Genomic DNA, 24231 nt, shown 5'->3' with positions numbered 1-24231 from the left:
ATCAAATGACTGACACCCTTAGTAGTGAATAGTTTAATACCTCAACTAGTACTTTTTTTAAATACAAAATGCCTTTTTTTCTAAGCAAAACCAATTGTTACTCAATATTATTGAACTTCACCTCATAAAAAGTTATACATTGCAGAATTAAAGTTGGATTTTTTTTTTGTACTTTAATATAAAAAAGTAAATTTTTCCTAAGAATAACGAATCACAACTCAACATGCTTGAACTTGGGAACCTGAATCATGATTGATACACTCTGAATAGTAAAATATTTTTGACTTCAACTAGTACTTTTTCATTAAAACATTTTATTTTTCTCATCAAAATCAATTCAAAAACATAGCAGAGTTTAAGTTGAAGCATTTTATGTGTACTTTATTATGACAACAACGTATTTTACCTAGTGAATTCTTTAAGATCTCAACTTTTTTCATTAGAAACGCCTTTTCGAAGCAAAACCAATTGTAAATTATTACTAAACTTCATGTTAAAAACATTAATAATACACTGCAGTGATTTAGTTTAAGTGTGTTTTAATATGAAAACCACTTATTTTTCCTAAGAAAAACAAGGCACAACTCAACATGATTGAACTCGGGAATCTGAAACACGACTGACACTCTAGGTAGAGAATTATTTAATACATCAACAAGCACTTTTTCATAAACACCTTTTTTTCTGAGCAAAACTAATTCAACATTATTAAGCTTCACATAAAAAACATTAATACATTGCAGAGAGTTAAAGCACTTTTGTGTACTTTACTATGACAAAAACTTATTTTTCCTAGTAGTGAATTATTTGAATTCTTATTTATTAGAAAACCAAGTCACAACTCAACATAATTAAACTTGGGAATCTTAATCACATGACTGACACTACTAATTGTGAATCATTTAGTACTTTTTTCATTAAAACATCTTTTTTTTCCTGAGTAAAACTAATTGGAAAACATTACAGAGTTTGAGTTGAAGCATTTTATATATATTTTAATATGACAACCACTTATTTTTCCTGGTAGTGAATTAATTAATACCTCAACTAGTACTTTTTGTAAACTCATTTTTATAAGCAAAACCAATTGTAAATAAATACTGAACTCAATGTTAAAAAAAAATACATGGCAGAGTTTTAATTGATGTATTTTTAATTAATGTTTTTGTGTTTTTTTTTATATAAAAACCCCTTATTTGTTCTAAGAAAAAGAAGTCACAAGTCAACTTGATTAAACTTTGGAATCTGAATCATATGTCCAAAACTCTTAGTAAATAAAAACTCAGATAAAATAAATCTGATTTCACTAATATCCATCTACACCCTGCTAAAAACATGTCCACTGTAAAAAAAAAAAAAAAAAAAAAGCCTGATTCCACTCAATTGATTTGTTTTGGGACAACGTGAATGAATTAAGTAAACTTATTAGTTTTTACAAATTTAAGTTGACTGAACATAAAACAATTAAGCTGGCCCAAAAACGCTCAAGAATTGTGTTGTTTCCGCTCATTTTAAATAAGTCATTTAAACAAAAAGCATTTTTTGTAAATGTGTTGGATCTAGAAATTAAATCACCAGTGTTTGGGGGAGCAGGACAGTGTTTATGTTCATATAGGGACAAACCACACTCTTTCATCAGCCCCGGAAGTTTCCTCCCACGTTCCTTCTCCATTTTCTTGCATTTTTCGATGTGCTTTTGGGTTTCTGCATGTGCACCGAGCTGCACCATCCTCCAACATCCCGATGTGGTCGAGCAACCGACTACTACAGGCTGCTGGGCTCAAGTGGCTTCAATTACAGATGCTCACAATTACAGAGGAAAAGAACAGGGCTGGGCAGAACGTGCCAAGCACAAACACTGCCTGGATCACAGGAGGAGAAAGAGGGGGAGAGCGGGGAAGTCGAACATTACCATCCCACCCAACCAACCACCATTGGGTTATTTTGAGATCTCGGTAGCTTGCAGTGTTTAGATACACTGTAAAATGTGTTTAGTTAACTTTACTTTAAAAATGTAGTAAACCTATTGCACTTAAAAATCACTTGTTTTATGTTCAATCCACTTAAATTTGAAAAAAAAAATTAATAAGCTTTAAAAAACTTTTTTAATAAAAACACTTTCGGTGTCTTGTATATTTATTTTTACCTCCTTTTCCCAATGACTCCCATATAAATCGTCCCAGCAACTTTTTCCCAAGCCCATCCTATACATGACGCTAATTTGCTGTGATTGGATGTATGACCCAGTCTGTTGTAATTGGACTACTAACGAAACCCCCATCACTATTTCTAAACAAATTACGTTTGCTGTTTGTTCAAGCTACATATTTAAATTGAGCTGAAACAACAGTAACTTAAGTTATTTTTGGTGACAGCTTAATAGTTTTATGTTCAATCTACTTAAATTGGTAAAAATCAACAACTTAACTTGATTCCTTCATGTTTACCCAACACAAATTGACTGTGTGGAACCCAACATTTTTTTACCAACCCAATTTTTACAAATTTCTGGAGAGCACCAAATACGTCCCAAGAGGTACATTCTAAAAACAGTCTTCGTTTTCCCGAATCCACCAGAGGCCTCTGTGCGAGTGCCATTTGTGCCTGCTTTTCTTGCTTTAATCCACCAGAGGCCGCTGTCGACTGACTAACTGATTGACATCTCCACCCACCCCTCTCCCTAAACCCAACCAATAGTTTTTTAAAAAGCAATCCAGAAAAAAAAGCCCTTGCGGCAGCCTGTTTTTACCCTTTTTTTTTTTTTTTTTACTACATTCTCATTTTACTACATTCTCATCCTGTTATTTTCTTGTTTATTTAATTTTTTGGCTTTTGTTTTAATCTTACCTGCTTTCTGGAACCGTTCTTTACCAAATTCGAACCTAGTTGTCGTGGTGAAAAGGAACGCGTCATATATCACCCAGTAGCGTTCATTTTAAAGATAAAATTTGTTCCTCTGGCTACATAATTTGCGATCTCCAGAAATGTGTATATGACGTTTTCAGAATGAGCCTATGTTGTTTTTTACAATGTAGATGAAATGTGTGCACACTTATATTAATTAAGTATTAAGTAAAGTGTACTTAGGGGTGACGCGATGGCGCAGTAGATAGTGTTGTCGCCTCACAGCAAGAAGGTCGATGGTTTGAGCCCCGGCTGGGTCAGTTGGCATTTTTGTGTGGAGTTTGCATGTTCCCTCCGTGTTCATGTGGGTTTCCTCTAGGTGTTCCGGTTTCCCCCACAAATCCAAAGACATGCGCTATAGGTGAATTAGATGAGCTAAATTGTCCGTAGTATAGGTGTCTGAATGAGAGTGTGTGGATGTTTCCCAGTGATGGGTTGCAGCTGGAAGGGCATCGATTGCGTAAAACATATGCTGGATAAGTTGGTGGCGACCCCAGATTAATAAAGGGTCTAAGCCGAAAAGAAAATGAATGAATAAATGAATGAATAAAGTGTACTTAATAGATAGGTTACAACAGAATTACTTACATTTTGGCAATGGGTTCAATCTCTTTTTTAAGAAATCACTTTTTAGAGTTGGATTAGTTGCTAGGAAGCATACATTTAAAAAAAAGTGCATGGTTCCACACAATCGATTTGTCTTGGGACAACATAAACGAATTAAGGTAACGCATTTGTTTTCCAAATTTAAGTGAATTCAACATAGAACTATTAAGTTGTAAGGGCGACACGGTGGCTTATGAAAGTAAATCAGTTGCGAAACTCGAGAGCTTGCAAATGTAAATGTGAGCACTTGTGATAATAATATTTGTATGTGTAGGTTGAAATGTACACTTACAGCTCTGATGTGAACAGCTGAAATCCTCGATTTGCACACACACACAACAATCCACACACTTGTGTTTTAAATTCGAAGTTGCAGATTAATAGTTGTGTATTTGTAAAATGTCATTCACAAATACAAAGTGACAGACACACGTGTGCACGGCAAATTTGACTGCATCTTCGCTCTACAACCACAGGTCGGCACTCACAACCTCTCAGATTCGTCAGTACAACTACAAATCTCCCGCGCTCTGACTTTTGCTACACATCTCCCGCGATCTCTGTAGCAGAACTCATCTGTGCACTCGCAGATGCAGAGGCGTGAGCAGCGCTGGGCAGGGGAGGGGCGGGGCTAGTGTAAAGCTGTTTGATTGGCTGATGCCTGACCAATGAACAATGCCAGCAGCCAACAGGACTGAGGTGCAAAATAATCATTTCCCACGATTATTTCATTATTTAGGGTTTATTTAAACTCTTTTCTGAAGAGATTCTTGTTAAAAATAATAAATTCTGTGGAAATGTACATACCAGTAAAAGAGCAGCAAAGCCAGTTTATTGGCTAGAGCCAGCCAATGAGATGGGGCGTTTCTGTTTGTCAGGACACAGGGCAGCTCACGTTGTTGGAGGCCTCGAGTAATCAGAGGGTAAGTTATGATTTTTAATAATTATCTATATGTTCAATACTGTTAGCTAAGCTAAGGACTGTGCTGGGTGCTTCTCTTGTTTGTTTTTTTATATAAGAAACAGTTATGAGTTATCTAGGAGCTGCTTTCAATCATGTTATATGGTTCTAAAGATACGATTCAACCCACATGAAATAAGAAGTTGTAATAGTATTTATAGTAAATAATAGTACGTTTTTTAACAATACTAACTATAGTAAACTGTATTATACAGTATATATTGCAGTATCTACAACTTTGTTAATGAATGCAACAGCACACTGTAGTATTAACTAGCATGAACTTTAATAAATTGAAGTATACTTGTATGTATGTGAGTATATATATATATATATATATATATATATATATATATATATATATATATATATATATATATATATATATATATAGCTTAAATTTGAAAAAATTGAAATATAGCTATCTGTTTAAAACTAAACATTCTAATGCCATTTATTATGCAAATATCAAGTTGAAACAAATCTGTTAAGAACACATATTTATATGTAAAACCTAATACATTTTAAAGCAGTTTCATTTCTTTCTAATTTTTACATCTACATGCATTACATCTGATTTAGGTCCACAACTTGCATCCTTCAACATTATATGTGTGTTCAAAGGAAGAGCAACTAGGTGAGGGAGACAGTGTCCATCGCTCGGCTGAGGGTCCACTTTGAGCATCTCATCTGCAGGGTTAAGCAACATAAGCTGAACAGTCATCATCTCTCTCTATTACAGCGAGCATCAACCAGCTTTACACAATGGCTTGCTTTCTGACCATTAGTTAAGGCTTGAGCAAAGTATTAAAGAGGAGATAACATTTGATGGGTAATGATGAAGTTGGATTTACCACCTCCATCTCATTATGAACAAGGAAAAACCCTGAAATATTTCAATACAAGTAACTAGACATTTGCACTGCACTTATTTGGACTGTAAATTTTATTTGACAAATTACATTCCCTTACAGAACAGGTGTCAAACTCAGTTCCTGGAGGGCTGCAGCTTTGCAAAGTTTAGTTCTAACCCTAATTAAACACACCTGATCAAACTAATTGAGTCCTTCAGGTTTGTTTGAAACTTTCACTTAAGTGTGTTGAAGCAGGGTTGCAACTAAAAACGTGCAGGGTTACGGCCCTTCAGGAACTGAGTTTGACACCCCTGCCTTACAGTAAAGTGTAAAAATACTACATTAAACAATTATCAAAATAAAAGTTGTGTTTGTGGGTGAGTGTGTGTTTTGTTCAAATCTGTAGTCATCTTGGCAGGTAAAAAGAAAAAATAAAGTCGGCTTCCTCTTGAATGATCTGAATCATTTTGAAGTGTTTGTAGATGAGCTGGATCATCATGTCATCTTTAGCATAAATGACATCCTATTCAAGCTATGCAGCTTCTCTGAGTTCCTCATCGACTTGAAACATGCTGATCTCTCCTGTCACTCCATCCTTACAGGAAACTGAGAAATAACCTATAGTTAGTAACGTTCATAATTAAAAAAAGTGATATAAAGGACACACTGTACACAAACATGTAAATAGATAGATGGATAGATAGATATGATGCAGGTTATAATAACAAAAACCGGTATGATCTGTAAGAAACTGAAACGCCTAGTGTTATTTTTAATTGCTATTAATGTGTGTGTGTGTGTGTTTGTGTAAATATACTTCAATTTATTAAAGTTCATGCTAGTTAATACTACAGTGTGCTGTTGCATTCATTTACAAAGTTGTAGATACTGCAATATATACTGTATAATACAGTTTACTATAGTTAGTATGGTTAAAAAACGTACTATTATTTACTATAAATACTATTACAACTTCTTATTTCATGTGGGTTGAATCGTATCTTTAGAACCATATAACATGATTGAAAGCAGCTCCTAGATAACTCATAACTGTTTCTTATATAAAAAAACAAACAAGAGAAGCACCCAGCACAGTCCTTAGCTTAGCTAACAGTATTGAACATATAGATAATTATTAAAAATCATAACTTACCCTCTGATTGCTCGAGGCCTCCAACAACGTGAGCTGCCCTGTGTCCTGACAAACAGAAACGCCCCATCTCATTGGCTGGCTCTAGCCAATAAACTGGCTTTGCTGCTCTTTTACTGGTATGTACATTTCCACAGAATTTATTATTTTTAACAAGAATCTCTTCAGAAAAGAGTTTAAATAAACCCTAAATAATGAAATAATCGTGGGAAATGATTATTTTGCACCTCAGTCCTGTTGGCTGCTGGCATTGTTCATTGGTCAGGCATCAGCCAATCAAACAGCTTTACACCAGCCCCGCCCCTCCCCTGCCCAGCGCTGCTCACGCCTCTGCATCTGCGAGTGCACAGATGAGTTCTGCTACAGAGATCGCGGGAGATGTGTAGCAAAAGTCAGAGCGCGGGAGATTTGTAGTTGTACTGACGAATCTGAGAGGTTGTGAGTGCCGACCTGTGGTTGTAGAGCGAAGATGCAGTCAAATTTGCCGTGCACACGTGTGTCTGTCACTTTGTATTTGTGAATGACATTTTACAAATACACAACTATTAATCTGCAACTTCGAATTTAAAACACAAGTGTGTGGATTGTTGTGTGTGTGTGCAAATCGAGGATTTCAGCTGTTCACATCAGAGCTGTAAGTGTACATTTCAACCTACACATACAAATATTATTATCACAAGTGCTCACATTTACATTTGCAAGCTCTCGAGTTTCGCAACTGATTTACTTTCATAGTGGCTCAGTGGTTAACACCAGAGGCCGATGTGTGCACTTTTTGAGATCTCAAATTTCTCTCTCAAGTGCCATTTGTGCCTGCAGTTCTCACGTAAATCCACCAGAGGCCGCGGTCGACTGACTGACTGACTGACTGACTGACCCACCGTCCTCCTTCCCTAAATCCAACAAACTGTGTTTTAAAAGCAATCCAAAAAAAGCCCTCGCGACAGCCTGATTGTTACCAATGTTTTACCACATTCTCTGTTATTGTAACCCATCAGTCCTACTGCACCCAACTCGTTCTGAGCTTGGATCAAACCAGCGATACATTGCATGTGAGTTGGTTGCTCTAACAAGGAAGCTAAAGACCATGACCCCTAGTGTCTGTCGCTGGAGCACCTTTTGAGGTCAGAGGAGTGAGCTTTGAGGTTTGTTTATTTGTTTTTTGGCTTTTGTTTTTGTCTTAACTGCCTACTGGAACTGTTCTTCGATTTGTATTGTTGTCACCTCCTCTCTGTGTCTCAAGTCTGGCAACATACATGGTGAGCGACTGGACAAACTGGTAACAGTGGAAAAGCATCCATACGGAGGTAAGCGGTCAGCTGGTAGCCCGAAAAGGAACAGTCATATCACCCCATAGCGCTAGTTTTAAGGATGAAATGTGGCCATACGTACTTCTGGCTACATAATTCGTAATCTCTGGAAATGTATAGAGGGGGACATTTTCAGATCGAGCCTGTGTTAAAAAAAAAAAATAATTGCAATATTAAGTAAGCATCATGTGCCATAAATCTTTCCAAATGTAATTTTTGATTAGCAATCCACATTGCTAAAAACTCAACTTGAACAACATTAAAATGTCATTTTCTTACTACTTAAACATTTTTTTAAAAACCCTTAGATTCTCAAATAGTTGTATCTAACCAAATATTGTTCTTAATCTTAACTAACAAACCATATATTAATGCAAAAATATGCAAAAAATGCAAAAAAAAAAAAAAATCTGATTTCTAATGATGTATAAATCACAAATGTATCTTGTCGCTTATATATCATAACATGTCTCTTATGCCAGGAGGTGGTTATGACTGACTGCTTAAACAGAATTAGTGTATTTGTGTTGACAGGTGGATTGGTGCAGCGGCAGCAGTTATGCGGTCGATGTAGCTGCCCGTTGTGGTAATGAAGGAGCTGAGCTGAAAGGCAAAGCTCTCGATATACCGGTCAATCTACGTTCCTACTCTCACCTATAGTCATGAGCTTTGGGTCACGTCTAAAAGGGCAAGATTTCGGATACAACGGCCGAAATGAGTTTCCTGCAGGGTGGCAGGGTGCAGCCTTATAGGGTACAGGGTGAGGAGCTCTGTCATCACCAAGGAGTTTGGAGTAGTCGAGTTGCTGCTCTTCCACATTGAGAGAAGCCAGCTGAGGTGGCTCGGGCATCTGTTTCAAAAGGTGGTTTGCAAACTACAGGTTGGAGGAAAATCCTTACCCAGGTAAAAGAGTTCAAGTTTCTTGGGGTTTTATTTACAAGTGAGTGAAGAATGGTACATGAGATTGACAGGCGGTCTGTTGTGGTAAAGAAGGCTATCGGTCTGTAGTAGTAAAGAAAGAGCTGAGCCGAATAAACTCCTCCAGAAACTATTCCTGGATGATGGAAGGTTTCAGTGGTGCTTCTGACTGAGCCGAGCCCAGTTTGATAAACTATGGTCAGAGTCAGCAGAGTTTGTGAAAAACGCTCAACTCACGCCACTTCATTCTTGCCGCAGGTCTATTCGTGCCTTTGCATTGACTTAACATGTAAATCACTTGTGCTTGACGCTTCTTTCGCGTCTGGTGTGAACGGAGTATTATAAATTGGGTGAAAAGCTCTGTTACTCGGGAGGAGCTCGGAGTAGAGCTTCTCCACATCGGGAGAAATCAGCTGAGGTGGCTCGTGCTTCTGTTTTGGATGCCTCCTGGACACCTACCTAGGGAGATGTTCCAGGCATGTCCCACAGGGAGGAGGCCTCGGGGAAGACCCAGAACACGCTGGAGGGACTGTGTCTCTCGGCTACTTTAGGAATGCCTTGGGATACCCCGAAGGAGCTGGAGGAAGTGTCTGGGGTATGGGGAGTCTGGGGTTCTCTCCTGAGACTGCTGCCCCCGCGATCCGGCCCCGAGACGCAACCTCCGCAAATTCATTCATTAGTTTTCCTTCAGCTTAGTCCCTTTATTCATCAGGGGTCGCCACAGCGGAATGAACCGCCAACTATTCCAGCATATGTTTTATGCAGCGGATGCACTTCATGCTGCAACCCAGTACTGGGAAACATCCATACACACTCATTCACACACATACACTACGGCCAATTTAGTTTATTTAGTTCACCTATAGTGCATGTCTTTGGACAGACACGGAAGAAACCCATGCCAACATAGGGAGAACATGCGAACCACACAGAAATGCCAACTGACCCAGCCGAAACTCAGACCAGCGATCATCTTGCTGTGAGGCGACAGTGCTAACCACTAAGCCACAAATGTGAATTATGAAAAAATGAGAGTGTTTCTTTAAAACCTTTAATGAATGCAAACCTATTGCAGTGGAATAAAAGTAAAATAGCATAATTGTGGAACTCTGTCTTCACATCTGAGATTTATTTTGTCCATTCCATCTAAAAAGTACTGGAAAATTTCCCCTCTGGAGTCAGAGGCTGTAAAACGCATATTAGTGAAGTCGTTCTGAATGCTATTAGCTCTTTCGATTGAAGCGCCATAGGCAGGGATTCGTAGATATTCTGTGTTTACATCAGGCGATTTTGGTGTTTGTTTACCATGGAGTGTCGTTTCCCCTAAACAGCCATTTACCGGGCAACATGATTTGAATAACTGGATTGCGTTGCTATTTGCTCACAGATTACATCAAACTTCATTAAAGGCAAATAGCAAAACACAAATCAGCTGCCTGTTAGGCTCTCCTGCACAAATACTCACAAAAAAAAAACACACCAAACCACATCATGAGACACTCAGAGTGCATATGCTTAGTGTAAATCTGATCTGACCTCTGCCATGCGACCTCGGAGAACCATTTTACTTGCAAAATCAAAGAGCTGTAAAAGATCAAAGAGCAAATCTGATACTGGAACACTTTGACCTGGTTAGTGATCCTCAGTTGATGCTTTCTACAGCTCAGGAGGCTTATTGGAGATCTCCATTATGTTTCATTGAGGTATTACCTTAGTCTCAGATGCAACTCATTCATTTTCCTTCGGATTAGTCCCTTTATTTATCAGGAGTCGCCACAGAAGAATGAACCGCCAACGTATGCAGCATATGTTTTACACAGCAGATGCATTTTTTTGACATTTCTCAGAATGTTTGAGAATCTGAGGGTAAATGCTAGTACTGCCACTTTGAGAGAAAAAAAAATAAAATAATAAATCATATAGATGCCAAACAAATTGAATGTGTGTCTGACACATAATTTCATATTGTAAAAACAAACATTTATTAATTAACAGTTGACACAGTTAGTGATTAATTCTGTATATTTATTATGTCGAATTTATGGGAACTGTTCTGTTACAACTTTCAATGCTAAAACATTTAACAGTGACTTTTATTTATAATTTTAATAGTTGGAAACAATATATTGTCTGGACTGGATGTGAATTATGTAAGAAAAGCTGGATAATTTTCTCCAAGTAGGCTACTTTATTGATGTAATTAAGATTTTTCCAGTATACAGTTTGCTGCCTGTGAAGATTTAAACTTCTGGTTTATTGAAGACTTGCAGATTTTTGGCCTCTGTAAGCAGTATTAACATATTAAAAAGGTCTCTTAAGTTAATTCACACACTTTTAATTCATACAAGTGTATAAATAACATTGCAAAATATGTCACACGAATAAAATGGTATTGCCAATTGATGTTTAGTGCCATTAATAATAATTTAATTCATTTACTCACAAAGAACGGACATAAATGCATAAAAACAAGAAAACACTAGCATATACAACACACTAGCATCGAAAACTATTAAACAAAAAGTCCAGATTTGATTTCACCGGAACAGGCATGAATATTTCACTGTGGTATCTTCCTTTTCGCGGCATTTATTAATAATTGTTGACTGAACGTTTAAATAATTAGACTATTTTTATTAACAAGAAGATGCCACCAATTTCTCATCTCCCAGCATCATGACCTTAATTGTTGTAATCCAGACAGATCCGTCTGTTTTTACAGTCTACTCAACATCTGGGTTGCTGGAGAATCCTAGATGAAGGGCGGGAGGATGCCATTCATAATGACAGGGATGATTGACAACAACACCGTAAACACGTTTACGCGTTTCTTAATTTGCGATATGATATTCCGCTTTATTTTTAACTAAAAAATAAATCTAAACTAAATCAACATCTAATTGGGTTATACTAAATCTCGTCGAAACATATACGCGCTGTTTACGCTCCTCTGTGCACCCCTACTACTCGAATGGTAGGTTCCATTTTAAAGCGATAGCTGCAACTCCACGCTTTCTAAAGTAAAGCGCGACGCTTTCTTGAGGTACGGACTGGAGAAAACCATGCCATCGACGCGCTGAGCGCATTTACGGCTTCACACGGGCGTTTTGCACAGGAAAATAAAGCGATATCACCGAATCCGCCTGCGATAAGGACAGAGAGGCTCTTCAAAAGCCAACTGTGGATGTAACTGTTGCACTTTGAACACAGGTAACGTTTCGAGTTATACACAAACATTCGCGCGAATGATTCATTCTGATGCACGGCTTTATTGTACCGAAATCCCGAATGCATGATGTGGAGATGGTAACGCGTGCTTCTTTTACCTCTCTCACTCGCACAAAAAATAATTCGATCTAGCAGATAAGAGATTAGATGGTTAAACTGTTGTGTGGAAAGGATCCTGATGGATGTGGTCAATAAAGCCAGCAAGAACAAAGGGGGCATTAAAACCACTGTTTAGCTAAAAGGAGGTAAAATATCCGCGCATTTGTTGCTGTGCAGTAGGAAATGCATTAAAATGACTTGACTTATTCTAGTAGTAGTCGATACACAATGGATAATTATTCCAACCTTGCCTGTTGGTGGTTGTGCGTGGATCCTAAGCATGCATATTGACGTTTGAGATGTAAAAGTTGCTTTGGATAAACCCTGTAGATCACAATCGGGCTTTACAATAAAACAAAACCTTGTTTTTAGCCAATTCACGCAGTAAAATGTATAAAAAGGTGATATCACGCTCTCAATCTGTTTGTGTTTCACATCTGTAACAGTCACATGACTAAAATATTGTTTTCCTCCAGGCAAATGACCCAAATGTTGTTGTTCCTAATAAAGCTTAAACTAAAATCAAATGTGATGCTCGATTTGCACATTGATTACGCGCATTTTCTGTCACCGCGTAAATGATGCGCTGAGATGCCCGAAATCAGATGCTGTTGATGTGTACTTCGTACCAAACCTGATCATTCAAAGCCTTTGGGTGCCAGCTTGATCCGTGTCTGGGTGGAGAGGAGAGGGGCTGTGGCTGCCTGCGGTAGCCGGCTCAGGGATGCTCGCAGCCGGTCTGAGATTAGCCAGATCCGCGTTGAAGAACGTTTGAACCCAAACACAGAAAGCGTTTAGATTTCGATATCTATATCGGAATGTATGCTTAAAGTGTTGATGATTTGCATTAGAATAATTAAATGTAGAAAAATCCGTGATCAGTCAAGCTAAACATATGGGACCTTAATCGGAACATAACAGATTTTTAACAAATGCATAAATTTATTTTCGGCACTGTTTACTTGTATCATTTTACCCTAAAAAGCATTCATGTATGTGTGTGCATGCGAGTTCAAAGAGTATTTGTGCACTATATATATCTGTATGTTGGTATATGCATGCACATACATGCATAATAAATTGTAATAATAAACATTTGTCAACATTTTATACACACACACACACTTGCAAGCATATATTTTTATTTTGAATTATTTGTAAATTATATAAATAAATACATAGAATAAATAGATGTCTAGCTCCATATAAATCTCTCCATATATGCTGTTTTTATGTAGATCTACACATAATGAAAGTGTTTGCAGTTCAAGTAGTTTTACATTATACTTTGTAATCTCATTTATCTCCCGACTGCACAATAATAGAGTTCCCTTATACATTCATTGGGCTTTTCTCTATCGGCTCCTATGCTGGAATCAAATTTTCTCTGGGATGGATAGAAACTGCAGTGTAGCAGACCGACGTGGATTGATTTGGGCTGGAAATACCTCCATAAATAAATTCAATCAGTGCATTAACCAACAAATTGCCCAGCTGGATGCAAAAATAGAAAGTTGTTTATAAGCGTGGAGAGTAGACTACTGTCTCCCGGTACGTCTCTCCAGTACGGAAACCGATAAGCATCACAAGTTACCTGCTGTTTCTGCTCACGTACATGTGTGGATGAATTATAGGCCACATGTTTCACCCCCAGCCCTAAAACGAACGCGTGCTGAATTCAAAAGTGGTGCGTGCAAGTACTAGGCAAGTCTTTTTCTTCCTCTTGCTGCATTATTAGATGATGTTGCGTTGATGAGATCAGTGCTGGTTTATGAGTAACCCGTCCTCGTCAATTGAAAAAGCACAGTTCTTGCTGACCTTGTGATCATCCCTATATCAACACAGCCTGTCGTCACCCTTTGCCCTCTTTCATCAGGGCACATGCTATTTAGTTGTCTGTTTGATTACCACCGGCTAGCACCTAAGAATAAATCTCAGCTGTAAATCTGCCCGAGGTTACCGTCCTGTCTCCGGCCTTGTGATGTCAGAAGCAGTGTTTGTATCCTTTGGTCGTGTCGAGTAAAACAGCGGTGTTGTGCTCTCATCCTGTGAGTAAGCCGCGAGTACGACTGCCATGTGGAGCCGCGGCTGGTGCTAATCACTGAACAATAGCTACTGTCTGTTCGCAAAACTCTCCTTCTCTCCGCCTGCTGCCTTCCCGATGCCAATAATGCTGGGCTTGGCTTGTGGAGTTGGATTAAGGTTTAAATGGTTTCGTTTGAAATGCTGAAGATGGTGCATATGTCCTGCTCTTTAAGTAGTAGATGTTTTGAGATTTTGTCAGTGTGTGTAAGTTGTGTTATACTGGTGAAATTATAGGGAGAGTTTGAGTTTATCTTCTGTTGAATGCATTAGAAGATATTTTGAAAAATGCTGAAAATCTGTAACTATTTACTTTAATAGCACTTGTTTTTTTCTGTCTTTTTCTACTATGGAAGTCAATGGTAACATGTTTCTAACATAATAAAAACTCTTAATGGTTTGGAACCAATTAAGAGTGAGTAAATTAGTTAGTAAAATAATTTTTTAGGGGTGAACTATTGCTTTAATGTGGGCAGTTTTTGGGTAGGTTACTTAAAAAAAGTAAAAGATTGCAAATTACCAGTGTTGGGCAAGCTACTTTTTAAAAATGTAGTGAGCTTAGCTATTAGCAAGTCTACTTAAAATGTAGCTTATCTACACTAACAGCTACCCCCTGGGAAATGTAGCAAGCTAAGCTAAAAGCTACTTGGCAAAAGTAGCTTATCCACATCAAAGCTATTTTTACAATGTTTATTTTTAAAGTGAAGCCACTTAAATCCAAGTCAATCATATCTTAGAAACATGAGACATAATAGTTCAGTTCAGTTATTTACTGTAAATAATATGCTTTACTAAACAGAAACAAATTATAGTATATACCAGCAAATACAAAATATCCAATAAAACCAGGTGTTATATGTATATATATATGTGTGTGTGTGTGTGTGTGTGTGTGTGTGTATGTGTATATGTATGTGCGTGTGTGTGTGTATATATATATATATATATATATATATATATATATATATATATATATATACACACACACATTATTATTATTATTATTATATGGATCTTATGGATTTACTTTCATCGGCTAGAACCGGCCTCACAGTGGCTTATTGAACCACAATCGGTAAATGTAGCTTGTGTGGACGCTACTTGACTAATAAAATAGCTTCGCTACTGAAAAGCTATTTTATTTAGAAAGTAGCGACGCTACCGCCACGCTTCTGAGAAATGTAGTTAAGCTAGTAGCATCACTACTTGAAGCGACGCTATTGCCCAACACTGCAAATTACTGATTACAACTGTAAAACTGTTATCTGATTACATTACTAATTACTTAATGTAAAAAGTAATCAGATTAATAGTTACTTTACTTTGAAGTTACTTTTAAAACGTATAAAAATACAAAATAAACTGCAGCTCTTTCTGTAATTTAATATTCACTAAAAAACATCACAATGTGTGTTCACAGCAGCTTGACATATTTAAAATACTTAGAGATAATACGCCCAAAACTTAATTCTCTCATCATTCACTTGTTCCAAACCTGTTTGTCTTTTATTTTTAACACAAAAAAGACTTAAAGATGACTTGATACTTGTAACTATTGACATCCATAGTATGAAAAAGCACTGCAGTGTTTGGTTGTTCTGTGTTTGTCGGAAGTAATTAGTCTACCAAATTGTGTATATTATTCCATACAAACTATGAAGCTGATTGGTCACTTCTTGTGGCGTGATTCATGGTTTTTAACTTGGTATGCCTGGAATATGCGAACACATGCAATATGTGCTCCCAATATGTGTGCACAAACCGCGCCCCCCCTCCACTGGAAATAACAAACTTGCACACGCAAAAGATGCGATATGTGAACGGCCCCATAAGCAGCTACGCTTCTCTTTACATTCAGAAGATACCTTTACTCCCGATCCTGCAGGGAGTTGAGCCACCATGTTTTTGGGTGCCAGTGTACTCTGTGGTGGCAAGTATTGTCGTAGAATGCTTTCTATTCAAATGCTGAACAAGTTGCTGGTTGAGTTAAAAGCAGTCAAGAGTTCTTTAGAGACTGGACCTAGACTGCATTTCACAGCATTATTTTAGTTTTTATGCTCAATGAAATCAAAGCCTAATGTCTGTATTTCCCCTTGAGGAAGCAACCACTCGCGTTCTCCAGCAATTTAAGAAGTGCTTGTTTATTGACTGACGTTGCAGCGGAAAACATGATTTAAAAGGGGTATTTTTTTCCTTCTAAAACCTGTATTTGTAACGTAATTATTTCAATTACATTCACTTTAGTAACTAATTAAATAGCACAAATTTAAAACGTAATTTGTTTCATTACTGCGTTCCTCAAATGTTTTTCGAGTACAGCATTGCATTACTGTGAATCACGCTACATTCAACTCTGAATGTGGGATAGTGAGTTAGTACACTAAAAGTAAACCCTGTTATTTGCAGCATCATAACCGTTATAAAGAAATGCATTTAATTGAGTTGGGAATTGTAAGGTTGATGTTTAAATGATATTGAAATAAAAGGGATTGTTCTCTCAAAAAAATTCATTTACTCTTTATTTACCTTTATAAGTTTCTTTCTTCTGTTAAACACATAAGATAATATTTTGAATAAAGCTGAAATGCTGTAACCTTTCATTTTCATAGGGTACTGCCCTTTAATGTGAGATAGATAGTACACTAAAACCCTGTTATTTGAAGCATCATGACTGTCACAAAGAAATGCATTCAATTGAGTTTGGAATTTGATTTGTAAATAATGTTGGATTAACGGGATATTTCTCTCCAAAATGCGCACATACTTTCTATTTACTTTCATGAGTTTCTTCTGTTGAACACAGAAGATGGTATTTTGGAGAAATCCTGTAACCATTAACTTCCATATGTGGAAAAACTAATACTTTGGTAGTCAATGGTTACACGTACTTCAAAGTATCTTTCTTTGTTTTCAACAGATGCAGACAGGTTTGGAATAAACAAAGATTGAGTAAATAATGATTAGGTTTAAAAAAATAAATAAAAATTGAGTGAACTGTCCTTTTAAGATTTAAATGGTTTCCTTAAAAAATTGAAAGCTAAAGATGGTGTTAATGTCCTGTTTGTTGAGTATTTTTCTTATCTTGTTTCTTATCTTAGTATCTTATAAGGATTTAGGCCAAAAGTAATTTTCCAGGTAAAATGAATGTGGATTAAGTTGGTATGCTGAAGAAATTGGTGTAAAAGCACTCATTTTAAGCATTACAAACAGTATAATATGATTTACAATGAAACTCATTCAATTATGCATTGAAATTTGAATTTGTAAAAGCAAAATTTGCATTGTTGGTGTAAGGTTTAAAAAGTTAATTTGTAATGCTGGTGAGGATGGTGTAAATGTCCACTTGGTGGGATTAAATAGATGTGTTGGTACGTCTAAAACAGCTAGTTTCAATGTTATAAACAGCGTTGTATACAATAAAACATTCAACTGAGCATGGTATTTTGAAGTTCTAATAATGTGTGTAAATAATGTGGGGCTATGTTTAAAGATGTAACTTTTGAAATGCTAAAGATTGTTTGAATGTCTTGTCTTTTTGAATAGTAGAGGTTTGGAGAAGTGAGTTAAAAGTCTTGTTAGTGACCATTGGGATTTTAATGTGCAAGTATGCTAGTTAATTGATGCTAGTTTAGATTCAATCCAATCACGTTTGTACAACACCAGAGAATATGTCAAAATGGATGAAAAGCTTATAATAGCAGTTAGGTTTTCAAATTCAAAATTGATGAACCCACAATTCAGTTCAGCAATGCGTGACATTACTCCATTCAAATTAAGCGAGAAACACTAAAGTAGACACATCTTGTGAATAGCGTGTTAAGGGGGTGTCTAGTAATAATAAAGGAGATTTCAAATAGGGGTGAGGTCCTGTTGGATTACTGGGGTATTTGTTTTGGTGTGTTCAAATGTAAACATCTTTTGCCAAAATTAGCTTAGTGCACCTCTAAATAATGTTTGATTAAGGTGTTAACTGTAATTTTGGAGTCCTAAGGATAATGTAGTGCAGCATGATACTGGAAAAATTAGCAATGTTGCTGAATACTGCAATCAGTGTTGTAAAGTTACTTTTGAAAGTAATGCAATATATTGAGTTACTCCACAAAAAGTATTTAGTACAGTTACTTTTTATGTTATTTTTAAGTAATGCGTTAATTTTTCGTTACTTTTTGTTACCTGGCTGAGCCTTCATCTCTTTCAGAATGTGTTTTTTTTTTCTTTAATAGAGGAGCTCTGCAAATAACAACACACCACCATACAACCTACTCCTACATTTACATTTATTATATATATATTATTTTCAGATATTATCTGAGAATTTTCTGACCCCAGAGCTCTACATGCCGTATATTCAGATTATAGAAAGTTTAAAGCAATGTACTACTTTTGTACCATTTGGCCTAAGTAAAATCACTGTCCATTGAGACAATCTCTTATTCCTTTTCTTCAATGCAATAAAAGACCGCATGACTCATCGTGACTACTTTAAATTTAAATTTAGCAATTAATTTTGTTAAAGCTAATTAAACTCGCATTACACTTTTCAAAAAGTAACCTAAATATATGTATATATATTTTTAAGTTACTTTACTCATTACTTAGAAAATAAATATTGTTATGCAACTCGCCATACTTGTAATGCGTTACCCACCAACACTGATTGCGATAAAATTTCATATTTGCCTAGAAAATGTCTATTTTTATTAGCTTTGTTTTAAAGAAATTATTTGTTTAATGATCCTAAAACAAACAGGTAAAATATAGGTTTCAGATCTGATTAATTCTAATAATGGTCAAAGTGCAAACATTTAGTGCTTAAACCTCAGCAGATATTCTGATTCTAATTGGCTGTTGTTATTTTCCTCCTATCTCCACATTCGCCATTAGAATTTTTTTTCAGATCTGGGTACACCTTTGAGGTACTCCAGCCAATAGCAGAACAGCACCTACTGGGGAGGCGGGGATATTGAGGTGCAATCTGATTGGTCAAATTTAAATAAACAACTAATAGATAAAATAAATGTAATTTATCACACACGTCTGCGATATGTATATATACTAAAATCACAATAACGTTTATTTCACAATGTATTGTGAAGCCCTGAATGTTCATGTAAATGTTCTACTCATGAAAGTGAAGGTTTGGAGATTTTTGTGAATGCTGGATTTATTTATTTATTTATTTTTAGTTGTTCTGGTGGGTTTCGTAGCTGAGCTCTTTTTTGTTTTGATTTTTAAGTCAGCTATTTTAGTTTTATTGGTTGCTGTATTATTAGTTCTACAAATGAACTGTATAAATGCTTTGTCGAATTTGTAAATAACAGTGGCTCAGTGGTTAGCAATGTTGGCTTGCAGCAAGAAGGTTGCTGGTTCGAGTCCTGGCTGGGTCAGTTGGCACTTCTGTGTGGAGTTTGCATGTTCTCCCGGTGTTGGTGTGGATTTCCTCCAGGTGCTTCAGTTTCCCCCACAATCCAAAGACATGCACTATAGGTGAATTCAATGAGCTATGTATGCAAGAGTGTGTGGGTGTTTTCCAGTATTGGGTTGCAGCGGGAAGGGCATCCGCTGCATAAAACATATGACGACCACTGAAATAGAGACTAAGCTGAAGGAAAATGAATGGATGAATAAGTTTATCGGAGTACAATTTTCAAGAAAATACTATCTCCGTCATCAAAACGGTGCCTTTTCCTTGCAATTTTCAAGTAGTAATTGTTTTTACACCAAATGTTTGCTATGCTGTTCCACGTATCCAATTATTCCAGGAGTGAAAGAGCGAACGCAAACAAAATATTTGACCCCGGGCCTCCTGCAGGATGAGACTCCAAACTAAAACAACAAAAAGAGGAAATAATCGGAGGACACATGGAAGTTCTTCAGCGCCTCTGCTGACCCCGAGAGCTCATAATGCTCAGGGTTATGACCCTCGAAAGAGAAGCACACCATATATATATGATGCTGTATTATTTGGGGAATTGTGCGTATGGAGGCTTCGGCTCAATATTGTGGTCACTCGAGGACAGAATTGCTTTTGGCCAAGGCAGACTCTTGCCAACAGATACAGTATATGATATTTTCCTCCAGCTCTGTCAGTTATATCAGATGACTTGGGTTTTATTTTACTTTGCTCTTTTTTTCCCATTTGAAACAATATTTTTGTAAAGAAGAGGAAACGAGAGGAATTTTTGAACAGTTTGCCTATAAGTATGAAGCCCTTTGTTCCACTTCCGATGATGGTTTGTTGTTATTTGTGTTGTCAATCCATTAAAACATTTCATTCTATTAATTTCACTAGTTAATTCAACAAATGAAGTCACGATTAATCACGTACATCAACATTTGCTGAGAAAAGCACCCTAAATTAAGACCATTCAAAGACTTTGGCAGATGAAAGGATTGAATAGACACAAAAAGTGGATTTCAGAATCAATATATTGATCATTTCTGTAAGACAACATGGATCTATCATTGTCAACAGGATTTTTTAGCAGCTTTTTCTGAGGTTGATTTGGCATGTTTTGTCCTTTACACTGGACACTTTTGTATTCATTATGTGCTGTTTTTATTACCTATACTTTCTTGATTAATTGACAGCTACATACGTGAAGTAATATATTATTTTTTGAACGAATATAGATTCATTCAATTTCTAATTTCCTTATTAACATTTGTTAAATATGTTCCTTATATTCTTAATATTTTACATAACTTAACATACTAAAAAATAGAAATAATATTTAGGACTGGGTGATAAAATCGGTATCTTTTTATTGACCGAACACCATAGTTATTCAAACTATTTGCCTTAGTAATGTTGGTATATTAATATAGTGGTTAAATAAATTAAAAAATTCTAATATTCCTAAACGTATTGTTAAACAATATTCAATTATCGAGACCGAATGATATAAAACATGATAGTGTGATTTATTGTTTTTGCAATATCATTCAGCCCTAATATTATTTATAATATTTTAATTATAATTAATATATTTAATCTGATGTTGTAATATTTTATTTTTCTGCAACATATATCGTGATATACTCATACTTCCAAATGATTGAATAGCACTGATTGGAAAGTTTAGTCAAAATATTTTAAGGTACAATTTTTGCAATTAGCAAATCATTAACTATGACTGTTGCTTTTACAAACTCCTAAAGATCATGCAGAATATGTAGTTTATAAGTGGGGCTGGGCGATAATTCGATATAGATAATTATTACATGTAATTTTTCGATAAAACGATAATGACAGTTTGATAGTTGTTTGATAATATTTATGCACTATGTTTTATATATATATATATATATATATATATATATATATATATATATATATATATATATATATATATAATATAATATAATATAATATATATATATATATATATATATATATATATATATATATATATATATATATATATATATATATATATATATATATTTGTTTGGACAGAAGCTGATTACCACAGTATATATTTGTATAGGTTACTACACTGCCTGTTTCATTTAAAATCATTCAGGAAATTTGTCATAACGCGGCAGGCAGGCTTGAGAAGTTCAGCCGCTTCATTTAGCCGTTTCCCTGAGAACGGAAATAAATGAATATTTTCTTTGTTATTAATATTCCACGGCACTTGCTTCACCCCGGCCGAAGCGCGTCAGGTGATCGTGTGATTCTCTCTCTTTTCTGAACAGCAAACCACGAGCTCTTGTATCACACAACAAGTCCATTGCGTTGCTCTTTACACACAGTTTTAACAGCGTTGTTGAACTTGAGGGCTCAATCTTAAATTCTCCATTATGTTTCCAACAAGTGACCAAACTGACTGACTGATGTTCCTGTGATGAAGAGGCGTAACACTGAGCTGAAATTATAGGGCTAATGGATGAGTCCATCATTTCATCTGGAAACTAGACATGTGCTGATATTTAGTACTACAATATAGGGCTGCACAATATACAGATGAAGTTAGAATTATTAGCCTTCCTGTATATTTTTCCCCCAATTTCTGTTCAACATTTCTAAACGTAATAGTTTTAATACCTAATTTTTATGACTGTTTTATTTTTATCTTGCCATGATGACAGTACATAATATTTTATTATGTATCATTAATACACGTATTCAGCTTAAAGTGCAATTTAAAGACTTAATTATGTTATTTAGGCAAGTTAGTGTAATTAGGCAGGTTAATGTATAATGATGTTTTGGTCTGTAGATCTTCAAAAAAAAAAAAAAAAAAAAACCTATTGCTGAATATTGTCTTTAAAATGGTTCTAAAAATTAAGAACTGCTTTTATTTTAGCCAAAATAAAACCAATAAGACTTTCTCCAGAAGTACAAATATTATAGGAAATAGTGAAAAATTCCTTGCTCTGTTAAACATCATTTGGGAAATATTTGAAAGGAAAGAACAATTCTCGGGAGGGTTAATCATTTTGACTTTAACTGTATATCATTTCAGCATCAATATTACAATGTTACCCCTAATTATTACTTAATTATTTATTGTTTACATTTTTAAGATGGTGTTCTTTTTCAATCTCAATTTGAAGACCCCATACCCTCCTTTTTGTCATTGTGTATTCATAGGACGTTAATTGATCGAAGGAGACATTTGAGGCTTTAAAATGGCATTGAATGCTAGTTTTAAAAACTTAGGCTCCGTCCGAAACCGCCTACTACTCAGTAGGTACTGCATTTGAATTTAAACCTACTATTCGGCCGTTAAAAAAGTACGCTCTATACAGTATGAATGTGAAAAGCATGAATGGAATGCAGTCGTACTACATCCGCCATTTTGTCATGGTCACGTGACCTACCTGCGTCAGTTGCGTTGCCTCACTTCCATTCATGAATTCTCTCACAGTGCATTATGGGATAGCGCAGCGTGCATGGGATGCGCACTTCAGAATCTCGCCGGAAGTAGTAAGTCATCCGGGTACTTCTCGCCTACTGATTTTCGAATTCTATGTATTCGGACATACTACTCGGCTTGCATACTGATTTTAGTGTACTATATAGTATGGAAGTATGCGGTTTCGGACGCAGCCTTAGTATTGTTATCTGTTGATTAGGTGGTCCATCCAGGAAAACAAACACTTATTTTAAGTATATCCAGAATATCGTAATTGCAGCAGTTTTTATTTTCCAACATTTAAAAAACACCTTTTTAGATACATACAGAGATACGGAGTAAACATTTTCTGATACTACTTTATAGTCATATTGTTTGTTATCATTCTACAACCAAGCACCATTTGTTAACATTAGTTAATTGAACAATATATATAATTAAATAAATTTCAGTATATAAAGTCACACAGTATTAGTGTAGAGTCTTCATTGTTTATTACATTTTTGGTTGATATACTATTATTATCCCATCTTGACATTGCTCATCCTGTGATTCCCATATTGCGATATCCATGCTGAAATGATATATTGTGCAGCCCTATTATTTTGTATGGAATATTAGTTTATTCTGAATATTTACGTACAATAATGCCATACAAATGTGTTTGTATGCCTCTTAAAGTCACCCTTTTTGCAGCTTATGATAATATTATGATCAGGGCTTAAAAATGGAAAAAAAAATAAAATAAAAATCCATTCGGTTCACTCTGAGCAGAATTGATATTTTTTCATTTCTGTTCTTGTGTTCCTTATTAAACAAAATATTCAAAAAATGGTTTTCTAGAAAACAAATACCGGTTAAGAACGTCATTTTATTACCAAGTATTGCAGGGCTCTAGAGTGCCCTGATTTAATTTTGCAACTAATTAATATATAATAAGATGTGCTTTTGGATATATTAATACCGGCTTTGCGCTCTTGCTCTCCAGCAGTAGTTGATTGCCACACGCTGCTTAAAGCCTGATTTATACTTGCTGCATCCGCTAGTTCCCTCTTGCGCACTTGAGTTTGTGGAGGTTTGATTTGGGTGCGCGCAACATGATTTCGGCAGGCGAAACGCATGAGTTTTTTTTTTTTGACTTGAGCGAACCGTGCGCGCGCCGCCGCATTTGATTTGATTTGAATATGACCAGGTTACCACTTTTAAGAGATTTTGTCCGAAACAGTACGACTGTACAGACATCTTTATGATTCAT

General features: G+C 35.9%; 1 protein-coding gene and 1 long non-coding RNA gene across 3 annotated transcripts in view; one reads left to right on the top strand and one right to left on the bottom strand.

The window, feature by feature from the left end:
* Window positions 1–4899: 4899 nt before the first annotated feature.
* On the bottom strand, window positions 4900–7172 carry LOC147842573 (uncharacterized). The gene is made up of 2 exons (XR_015497358.1): window positions 6479–7172; window positions 4900–5931 (listed from the first exon to the last, which is right to left on the bottom strand). It is a non-coding gene; the product is annotated as an uncharacterized LOC147842573 (long non-coding RNA).
* Window positions 7173–11725: 4553 nt separating this feature from the next.
* The window catches only part of plxna3 (plexin A3), a 355788-nt gene continuing 343282 nt past the window's right edge, over window positions 11726–24231 (top strand). The window contains exon 1 of one of the 2 annotated variants that reach the window (XM_087263713.1): window positions 11726–11913. The gene's annotated coding sequence lies outside the window, so the exon portion shown is untranslated. 2 annotated transcript variants of the gene reach the window in all.

The sequence above is a fragment of the Danio rerio genome, chromosome 8 (assembly GCF_052040795.2).
Source record: "Danio rerio strain M-AB ecotype USA chromosome 8, GRCz13ab, whole genome shotgun sequence".
Lineage (NCBI taxonomy): Eukaryota > Metazoa > Chordata > Actinopteri > Cypriniformes > Danionidae > Danio > Danio rerio.
The sequence above is the reverse complement of the archived record's forward strand: the minus strand, read 5'-3'. Positions and strand labels throughout refer to the sequence as shown.